The sequence below is a fragment of the Acinonyx jubatus genome, chromosome E4 (genome assembly GCF_027475565.1).
Source record: "Acinonyx jubatus isolate Ajub_Pintada_27869175 chromosome E4, VMU_Ajub_asm_v1.0, whole genome shotgun sequence".
NCBI lineage: Eukaryota > Metazoa > Chordata > Mammalia > Carnivora > Felidae > Acinonyx > Acinonyx jubatus.
The window spans coordinates 20,735,366-20,746,853 of NC_069395.1; positions in this window are offsets into that span (position 1 = coordinate 20,735,366).

The following is an 11,488-nucleotide window of genomic DNA, read 5'->3' on the forward strand; positions in this document are numbered from 1 at the left end:
TCTTTTAAAGACACGATGAAGTTATTTTTATAGCAAAAGACTGTTTCTTATCTATCCTGTCATAGCAACTTCTTAGAATTTGTCAGAAGATAACAGAGGAAAGAACTCATATCAATTTCACTTGTTTTGTTTAGCATATAGCATAGCATATAAATTTTCCATACAGATGGATAAATATTCTGTGTTTTTTTTTTAACGTTTATTTATTTTTGAGACAGAGACAGAGCATGAACGGGGGAGGGTGAGAGAGAGAGAGGGAGGCACAGAATCTGAAACAGGCTCCAGGCTCTGAGCTGTCAGCACAGAGCCCGACGCGGGGCTTGAACTCAGGGACCGCGAGATCATGACCTGAGCCAAGTCGGACGCTTAACCAACTGAGCCACCCAGGCGCCCCATATATTCTATGTTTTTTTAATGAAGAACAAAATACATAAAATATTTACTATGAATTTTCCAAAAATTTAACCATATAAAATTGTTGTTCAGGATTTTTAGTTTTACTATGAAAAGTGTTTCTCATGTCTCAGATTTGACTGAAATAGCATTACTATTTTAAAATACCTATAAACTTATGCTGTATGGCATGAAAATGAATACTAACGATAATTCTTCTCAATCAGCAAAGGGTTATTATAACACAATAAATATTTGGGGGTTATCTCTGAGAAAGAAACTGTTTAAAAGATATTTCCATGAAAAAGTATATCATTCATTAATATGGATCTTAGTTAAAGTAAAAAGTGTTACCATAGTAGTCTAATTTTACATAGTTCACTGAGTTTTATTTTCTGTTAAAAATACCAATATAAGAATACAGATTGACAGATATCTGAAGTTGATGATGATGCCTAGCCATAAAAAAAAAAAAAGTTTACACATGTTTCAAACAGTTTTATCCCACTCTGTCAGCAAATTAATGTATTTATGGACATATATTTAAGAAGTGTTATACATGCATAGTCATAATACATATAGTTTGAGCAGTTTCAGAAGACCTGGAGCCCTTCTCATTCAAATTGTACCAAGTCAGCCACTGACACAACCAATAAATTGAATTGGAATAATCAGCCTTCTTTACTACTTATCTGTCCCCTCTAGGGGGTATTTATACTCCAATACAGGATAAGTCTAGAACTTTCAGTATTGCTTACGCACTGATTTTTCCTCCCGAATAAGGTCTCTCTCTGTTTAGCTATCCCAAGACCTTCATCTCACATTGGGTCAACAAGGTGCCACGTGGTAACATGAAACGAAAAGCTTTGGGCTGAGGAACAAAGCCATGGATTGGTGCCCGACCACTCAGCTGATGTTGTACCATTAGTACCAGGAGCTCTCATTTGTCTCATCTATCAAATAAAGGGGAGGGACTACTTGGTTTGACTGGGCCACACATAGTGAGCGCTTTATTACATCCCATTACTAATGTATTCATTCTTTTTCTCTGTAACAAGTTTGGGCTCATTTTGGGAAGAAATTCTTCCAAAAATCAATGTTTTCATGAGGAAGTAGATAATGAACTATTTTGCATTTAACACTGGTTAAGGGAGTTCTGAAATTTTTTACTTAGTAACAGAATTTAAACTGTTTTCCTTTCAAGAATTCTACAAGGAAGTATGTGTTTTATGTTAATAACAATTAAAATATTTTTCAGATCATTTTAAACTAATAACTTACTAAATCTTGTTCATTTTCCTTAGGATATTTATTAAAATAGTTCAAAACTTGATGATATTTATCAAATGGCTATAAGGATAAGCCCATATAAACATATTTTTTACATTGTATTTGTTTTATCGTTAAGTACTCTGAGATTAATAAGTTAAAAACGTACTGTTAAATTTCTGATATCAGAACATGGATATATTTATGACTTTCTTCTATTTTTAAATATACATTTTCAAACTCTGGAGATATATGAGATAAGCCTTCATTGTATCTGCATAAAAATAAAATCTTATCTTCTCCAAAGAAGATAGTGACAGAGATTTGTACAATTCAGATTCAAACATGTTGGCAGAGATGAACACTTTCCTATTTATAATTCATCAGTCACACCATAGTTTCATCAACTGCTAAGGACTTTTTACCAATTTTGGAAGAACGATTATAGAAAAGAGATATGTAAAGCTTTCTCCAAAGACATAATAGGGTGTGATTTGAAGAAATCATAAGATACCACTGCCCAAAAATATCTTCCTATATCTAGGACCTGAAATCCATCATTGGTCATAGAAGATGAAAACGGGTTTGAAATTCAAGCTGTAAGTGAAGAATGAAACACTAGTGTTGACACGTTACCTGTTGCCTAGCAGAAAGTAAAGCTTGAGAAATAGAATGTAGGCCTATAGGGTGGTATAGGAAAATAGTCTGAGAGAAGAAAGATATCAGGGTAACTAGAAGTCACCAGATACCAAACAGGACATGGAAATTGGGGACACAAATGGAAAGGGATTGCTTACTAAAATCTTCCTATGTTGTTAGTAGAAAACCAAAGGACAACAGACTTAGCTTAAAAAGCAAGTATTCTGGGGCGCCTGAGTGGCTCAGTCAGTTGAGCGTCCGACTTCGGCTCAGGTCATGATCTCATAGTCTGTGAGTTCGAGCCCTGCATCAGGCTCCGTGCTGACAGCTCAGAGCCTGGAGCCTGTTTCGGATTCTGTGTCTCCCTCTCTCTCTGACCCTCCCCCATTCATGCTCTGTCTCTCTCTGTCTCAAAAAATAAATAAACGTTAATTAAAAAAAATTTTTTTTTAAAAAGCAAGTATTCTAGGAGTACCTTGGTGGCCCCGTTGGTTGAGCTTCAGACTTCAGCTCAGATTGTGATCTTGTGGTTCATGAGTTCAAGCCCCACATTGGGCTCACTACTGTCAGCACAGAGTCTGCTTGGGATCGTCTGTCCCCCTCTCTCTCTTCCCCTCTCCTGACTATGCTCTCTTTCCCTCCCAAAAAGAAATAAAATATTTTTTTAAAAAATAAGTATTTTAAATGCTAATTATACATTTTTGTATAAAAAAATTAATAGCATTCTCATAGAAATAAAGAGCAAGTATTAAATTCCTCATTAAATATTTATAGAAATATTCTTTTAACAAAACTTTATCTAGCTCCTGCTGAGTACAGATATTGTATGTACAAACATTAATTAGGTGAGGCTTCTGCTGTCAAGGATGTAAGCTGATAACTGAAATACAAAATAATAACCCAAAATAATAATGGCCGAGGTTGACCTGTTTACAGAGTGCTGTGCAGTCCCAGCAGAAGCATCTACTTCTGCCTAGCAGAATTTAGAAAAAAAAGAAGAGGTGATGTTTAAGATGACTCTTGAAGAATAACTAAGAGATCACTCAGAGGAAAGGAGAAAACAGAGTGGATTGGAACAAGGGCTGAAAAAGGGAAATCTTGTGGCAATTAGGAAGATTTAACAGATGGTTGGAGGCTCTTGAATCAGACCAATTTAAGTCCAAATCCTGGCTCTAACACATAGCAACTGTGAGAATTTAAGGAAACTGTTTAATCTCTCTGAGCCTTGTTTTTTCTTCATCTGTTAGATGATAATAGCAATAACATTTATAACGGCTACCTTGTAGGCTTTTACATGTGCATATAAAGTCCTGAGAGTGTGCTTAATAAAATGTAACCATTTTATTAGTTATTGTAAAAGTTCAAATGAGAGACAATGATAGTCTAAGCTAGGCAAGCGAGGAAAAGCAAGGGAGAAATAGTGAACTGATCCGATACAGGGAATGATCAAGGTTGATCCAAAGTTTCTAATCTGAGTATCAAGGTGAGTACAGATGCCATTAGCCATTAGCCGAAAAAAAAAAAAAAAAAGCATCTCAGAAGGATGAGTGGGATTGGGAAACAGGTTGAGTGTGAGGTGCCCGTGTGTTGTAAGCGGGATTCCAGAGTAGAAATGTAGAACAGGAACTGTTAGCATGGCTGACTCAATGACCAGAAGAGATCTTATAGTGAAATCGTGCAGGACAGAGAGTAGAAACCCAAAGGAACCTTAAGGAGCAAGATAACATTAATAACTCTTCATTAATTCTCATGGAAGCTCATCACAACATTTATAGTACTACTAATGATTATTTACTGAGTTGTAATATGTAGTGGATACTGTGCTAAGTATTTGCATATGTTATTCACACATCCAATAAATAGTCATTGAGCATTTGCCATACATCAGTACAGTTGTCAGAGATAAGAACTCACCAACAAACCAAGCAGAAAATGTGTCTGCCCTCAAGGGGCTTACATTGTCTTTATGTAATAAGATAGTAATTCTAGAAAACCGTATCAGGTTTCAGAAATGCTAGGAAAAAAAAAAAACACAAGATACTAGCATAGAGAGTAGCAAGGTGAAAGGGGTGGGGATGCTCTAGAGAAAGTCAAGGGATCCTCCCTACATAACTGTTATGCTCCTCCCTCCTGACAAGGCTAACCAAAGGTGACAAATCTGAGGTTTTGAGAAGTTAAATAATTTTTTCAGTACCTCTCACTAGAACCAAGATTTTTCTAACTCTAATACTTTCATCATTATAAGTACAGCCTCCCACAAATAAGCCACATGGAAAGTAAGTGTACAGTGACCTAATATACAAAAATATGCATTCAAATTTAAAATGCCATTATTATACAGACCATTTTAATATGGAGGATCACTATTAAAACTATCTTTAGTTACTGCTAATAAACTCACGAGAATTGGTTTAAAATACCATTGATGCTTGGGTCTCTGCTAGAAAGACTTACAAGGGAGCTGATATAATTATGCTCAGGTTCCAGTAATAGGATGGAACATCTTCCGTTTAATTGGCAAATATGTTGCTAAAACCAGATATTTAAATACACATATACATTTATGGATGACAGGGAAGGCAATTGTAAAGGAGCCAAGCTATGAGCCTACCAAGAGGTTGGAGGTCACAGTCCTCACCATGCAGCAACCCACAGCTGTCCCCGTTATCCTGGGAGAAAAAAAGAGCAGGGCTATGGCCATAGTCAGTACCAACTGGCTGCATCTTCAGTTTGAGGTCCTGGGGAAAGAGATGTGGGCAAATAGTGGAAAATATCATTGGAAGCCCCAAAGCCAAAGAAACAAAGTGCTAAAAGAATCTAGAGGGTATGGCCAAAGAATCTGGAGAAAATAAAATAAGAAATCAAGAGAGCATTTTATTTAATTTTAATAAGCAGCATCTTTCTCATCGGAGGCGGTTCTTATCTGTTAACCATACACCCAGCATTTGTCCCTTTTAAAGACACCATCCAACATCTAGTCCCTGCCATTGTTGCCTTGCCCTACAGTTTTGCTTAAAATGAGGAACCAATTCACTTAGGGCTTAGATCATCTATCCAAGTACAACCTAGTATGTTTATAAAAAAGATTTGATCAAGGGCATTTTCGAATTTTAGCAGTTTATGGGCCTTAGAAAGAATAGTTCGCTATTTTACTTGAACCTCCAAATAATCCTACCAGGATGCATTTTCACCCTCAGTGCACAAAGCCGGAGAGTGACAGGGCCCCAAGAGCAGGGTGTTTGCTGCTCTATAGGCCAGTGCTTGAGTGGCGAGATTCAAGCATGCAAATAAAAATCCAGTAGCAGGGTGGTAATGGAAACTTCCCTGCTGGAGAGCTACAGGAATAAGTGAATTGATGGACTCAGATGTGCAGACGGTGGTACCTGGTGGATTGTTGTGATCCTTAAAAGGTAGTTATGAAGAGAGAGATTGTGTTTTTAGAAAGGAATGGCTTAAGAGAATTAAAAAGGAAGAAAGAAGAGTTCGCACGCGAGAGAAAAACAAAAGGCAGTATGTAAGAGGAAGCAGAGGGAGTAGGAGTGTAAACCGAGAGACCAGCAGTGTCAGGTGTCAAAGGCTAGAAGAGAGGGAAGAGAAATGAAGAAATAAGAGCCCTGCAGAAATGTTATGACAGTACAGAAGCGGCTCTTGTAAAGGTAAACCCCCTTCCTTAGAGAGCTTCCATTCTTAATAAGGAAAGGAAACGTTTCAGTGCAAGAAAGGAATATGCCATATCTATAAACATACCTAGTTTGAAACTTATACTTTAAAAGGAATGGCACCCGCAACGAGGTGGGAAAATCTACTGGATAATTTGACTTCTAGACAGGACTACAGCTCATGTTACTGCTTCTAATAAATAATGCATTTAGCTCTATCAGACACTTTGATGTGTTTCTCTGACAGCACTTGCAACTGAGTTCTTTCTCACAGACCTCAACTAGCGAGAAGAATACAAGACAGTTAAGGTAAATACAGCCTGTTTGTGTGCCTAACACTATCTCCTAGCATCCCGGACTCTAGGGGACTCATATGCAAGTTACATCCCCAGGAACTAAATCTAAAATTGGAGTGTATGTGCTCGTCCAGTTTTTATGTTTCAGTTTGGCAGTTTGTTTCTAAGGTTGCCACAAAGGAATGATTATTATTAGCTTCAAGCTTTGGGGAAGAGTGCCATCAGTGCGTATTCTTTGAGAGGAAAAAAACCAAAAAGGATTCTGAGGTTCTGTTTTCAGGAATAAAACTTGGAAGCTTCTAGGTGCCAGACACTGTGATAGTCATTTTGCATTTCTTATCTCATTCAGGACTCACAATACATGTGCAAGGAAGTTATTATTAACTACATTTTAACCTTGAGAAAACAGGTTCAGAGAGATTTAAAACATGTCTAAGTTCACTCAAGGAATCAAGAAACCAAACCAGCAGTAAAATTAAGCACTTTCTGACTCACATCCATGCTCTTCCCATAAATCAAATGAAGTTTTGCTTATTAAAGACCAAAACTGCAACTTTTTTTTTCAGTCATATGCTTGCAAATCAGCCTGACATTGAGGGGACTGTCACGTGACTAAGTGATAATTGCTCTTCTTGACAGATCTCAAATGAGCTATTGTCATCATTTCAATAATGATGGGTGCAGGCATGATCTTAGAGAAATATAGGTTAGAAAATTCTTTCGACGAAATACGCAACAGTTACTGCTATGTGCGCTCTTATGTGCACCCTAAGAAAAAACATCATAAACACCTAATTTTAAGAGATTACTGTCTTCAGTAATTCTCTGTCTTCCCAAAGGCAGGGAAATCATTCAAACTGAACTGAATAATCTGAGTATGTGAACTGAACAATCATTCAGATAACAGACGCTCAGAAATCACCAAGGCCCCTCTTGCTAAGCTAGATATGTCCAAAACAGTCTCCTCTCTCCTCCTGAAGCATCATCAGTCATGTAAGTTCCCCAGCCTAGATCTCTTACCTGAACTCCAGACCCATTTTGGAACCATTTAAGGTGCACCCTTTTATCATCACTCAACCTTAATAACTCAGAAAGGTGGGTGATCTGAATCCCATTTTTCAGATGAAGAAACTGTTACTTCCCTGAAATCATAAACCTAACAAGTGATGGAGCCAGGCAACAATTCAAGCCCAGGTCCTTCTGATTCCACTTGCTTGTTCATTCTTGTTTCTCCAGCCCTCACTGCCTTTCAGTATAACCTCCAGTGCTCACTTTGGGGTTCCAGAGCTCTCTCAGTTTTTTGCATCTAGAACTGAATGCATAGTTTTTCCTTGTAATTCGCCTCTGCTTCCTGTACTTCCTGTATTCTTTATCAGAACAAATGGCATCACCCGTAATATAATTGTTATGTTCACTTGCCTACCCTTCCACTAAACTCTCAGTTACCTTTATGTGCTGAGAAGCTGTCAGCCCAGCAAAGAGTTTAAAAACACTTAATATGTAAATATTTGCTAACTAAATGACGATACCCAGTCACTTTAGTCAGAACCCAGAGAGTCATCTGAGACTCCTTCCTCTCCTTCGGCCCCAAAGCCCAGTTTGTAACCAAGTTTTGTCTGCTCTGCTTTAAATGTCTCGCTGTCTTCATTTTTCCACTTAGTGGCTACCTTAGTTCTTATTCCCACCATTCTTGCATGGATTATGACAGTTTTCTTCTGAAAGATGGGAACACTCTTCTCCCTGAGGTGGCTCCCAACCACAACCCTGTCAAACAGTAACTCCGCATTGCATCCACCATGATTAATTAGCATTCCAATCTCATTTGCTTGCTCTCTCATGATTTCTTGTGCTGGCTCTCTCTGACTGTCTGTCTCTGTTGGTCTGGCAGTCATCTCTCTAGTCTCTCTCTCTCTCTCTCTCTCTCTGTCACACACATACACACACACACACACACACACACACACACACACACACACACACACAGTGTGTGTGCTCTAGCTATTAGAAACTGCTCACAAGACCCTCAAACCCACATGACTTCTCTCCACTGTGTCATTTCCTGTACATGAAATGTACTTTTCTCATTTACTTGCCTCATAAATTCCAAATTATACAACCAAAAGTTAATCATTTGTCATCCCTTTAAAGTCACAATCTTCTGACAAGTGTACTCTCACGTTGAACTTCTCATCGTCAAACTATGTGTATCTAATTTTATATGTGCAAAATATGGAAATTTATTGCTTTCATTAAAATATCACCAAGCATTTTATCTTATCTGTCATTGTTTTTATATTTCAGTCAATCTGACCCTCATTATTAGGTAGCATTTGTAGCAGGAAAAAAATGTGAAATAATAACCAAGATGTTTTACTTGCATTTCTCTGGCGTTCCCCTGCTTCATGATTAACAAGAAGTGGCTCAAGGGAGCACTTAGAGCACAGAAAGCAAATGGTCAGCCTTGGCAGTTGAATTCGAAAATAAAGACCTGAAACTTGTAGTAATAACAAAGATCTTAAAAGTTTTTTATTTGCCGGGCGCCTGGGTGAATCAGTCAGTTAAGTGCTGACTTTGGCTCAGGTCGTGATCTCCCAATTGATGAGTTCAAGCCCCACATCAGGCTCTGTGCTGACAGCTCAGAGCCTGGAGCCTGCTTTGAATTCTGTCTCCCTCTCTCTTTGCCCCTCCCCAACTTGTGCTCGCTCTCTCTCTCTCTCTCTCTCTCTCTCTCTCTCTCTCTCGAAGGCAAATAAATAAACATTTGTTTTAAAAGGTTTTTATTTGCAAGCACAGACAGACTTTTCTCTACTTTCAAGTGGTTGTCTTGAAAACCCAGGCATAATGGTTATGCCGTTAGAAAAATAAATTTTAAAATTTTGAATAAGGAGTGCTTGGAATCCCACTGAAGTTTTCCAAACTTTTTATCTTTAGTATGGAAATTTTTAATTTGAGTTTATTTCCTGTGAGTTATATTTATTCATTTACCTTTCTAGTTTTCATACTTTTTTATTATTTTTTTAATATACATCCAAGTTTGTTAGCATATAGTGCAATAATGATTTCAGGAGTAGAATCCAGTGATTCATCCCCTACATATAACACCCCGTGCTCATCCCAACAAGTGTCCTCTGTAATGCCCCTAGCCCACTTAACCCATTCCCCCTCCCACAACCCCTCCAGCAACCCTCAGTTTGTTCTCTGTATTTAAGTCTCTTATGTTTTGTCCTCCTTCCTGTTTTTATACTATTTTTGCTTCCCTTCCCTAATTTACACCTGTTTTGTATCTTAAATCCCACACCTAAGCATACTTTATTTTGCCAAAGAACTTTAGAAAGATGTCTCATCAAAAAAGCCTGCTGTGCTTTAATAGAAATCATAGCACTCTAGCACCTGGGTGGCTCAGGTGGTTGAGCGTCCAACTTTGTCTCAGGTCATGATATCACGGTTTGTGAGTTTGAGCCCCACATTGGGCTCACTGCTGTCAGCACAGAGCCCACTTTGGATCCTCAGTCCCCCTCTCTCTTTGACCCTCCCCTGCTCACACTCTGTCTCTCAAAAATATATAAACACTAAAAAAAATTTTTTAAAGAAATCATAACACTCTTATATTGTTTCTATAAACACACTTGCCTCTTCCCTGTTTTGCCTTTTTCCCTGTTAAATTTCACCTGCCTGAGATTTCTGCCCACTTTCTCTTGGCTTTAAACAACTCCTGTTCCTCTTCAACATACAGTTTGAATCCCACTATATTTTCCCAAAGTTTCCATGATCACTTCCGTGTAGAAAACCATCTCTCTCTCCAGATGCTCACCATAATAATTATCAGTGAATTCGTGGTTCATAAATCTCATGCTATTTCATCATAACTTTTGTCTTGAACTACCTGAACTACTTCTCAATATTTTATCATTATGTTCTTTTCAAGAATAGTACTCTATTTCTGCAAGTAGATTATAAAATTTTGGAAAGAACAGATTCCATCTTCACATCCACCAAAAACCACATCAACACTTCATAAGGAGTAAATGCAACAAAACACATTTGATACGGTATTCTGCCCTTTTGTGATGATGACAACCATAATAATAATAATAATAATAATAATAATAATATAACTTAGTAAGCATTTACTATGTGCCAGGTGCTGTGCCAATCACTGCATGCAGATGATCTCCTCCAATTCTCACAACAAACTTATGAATTTGGTTCCACTGTTACCTTTGTTGTATAGCAGGTAAAACTGAGACTATAGAGGCATTAAGCAATTTATTCTAGCCACACAGCTAGAAGTGGAAAAACCAGAACTTACTTTTATCCTTTAAGCTAAATTTCTGCTTGGAGAAATCCACATCTAGTGCCAGGTGGACAAAATGTTATTAAATACTTCTTAATGTCATCGATTTAGGAAAAGCATTCATTATCAATAACAAATCTCCATTCAAGTATCTGTATCTCCCAAAAGCAATGAAAAAGCACTCTGAAACAGGCTTCATAAGTAAGAACTCAATGATGTTAAAGTTGCTTCATGGCTTTAACGAAGTAATATAAATTTTCAGGGAAAAACTAAATCATATTAATAGAAAACATAATGAACCATTCCTCTACAATAAATAATGATAAATAGTAGACAAGGATTTCTAAATATCAGAGCTAGGGATAATTCTGAAAAATAACTAAGTGGTTTAAAAGGACAACATGGAGTATCATTGTCAACTAAATTACTGTGAGAGAGAAAAGTGTTTTTTAAACAATCTCCTAATAGGATCTGGAATTGCTAAAATCATTTACATGTGAATCATAACTAAAGAAAATAAAGACAAAGAGATTATAAAGTACTTTGAGCACAGTACTATTTGTTCTTGGTTTACTGCTTCTGACAAACAACTCACAAATAAAAGGAGTATGAAATGTTTGAGGATCCATAAATAGTTTGGGTATCTAATAAGAACTTTCAAAACTAATATATCCAAAATCTTGCTCTTCCTCCAAAGTCTATTCCTTCTCAACTTTCCTCATTTCGGGAAACATCATTGCCTCTTCCAAGTTCTGCACTTCTTCTTTTTTGTGATGTTTTATTTATTTTTGAGAGACAGAGAGAGAGAAACAAAGTGCAAGCAGAGGAGGGGCAGAAAAAGAGGGAGACACAGAATTGGAAGCAGGTTCCAGGCTCTGAGCTGTCAGCACAGAGCACAATGCGGGGCTTGAACCCACAAACCGAGAGATCATGACCTG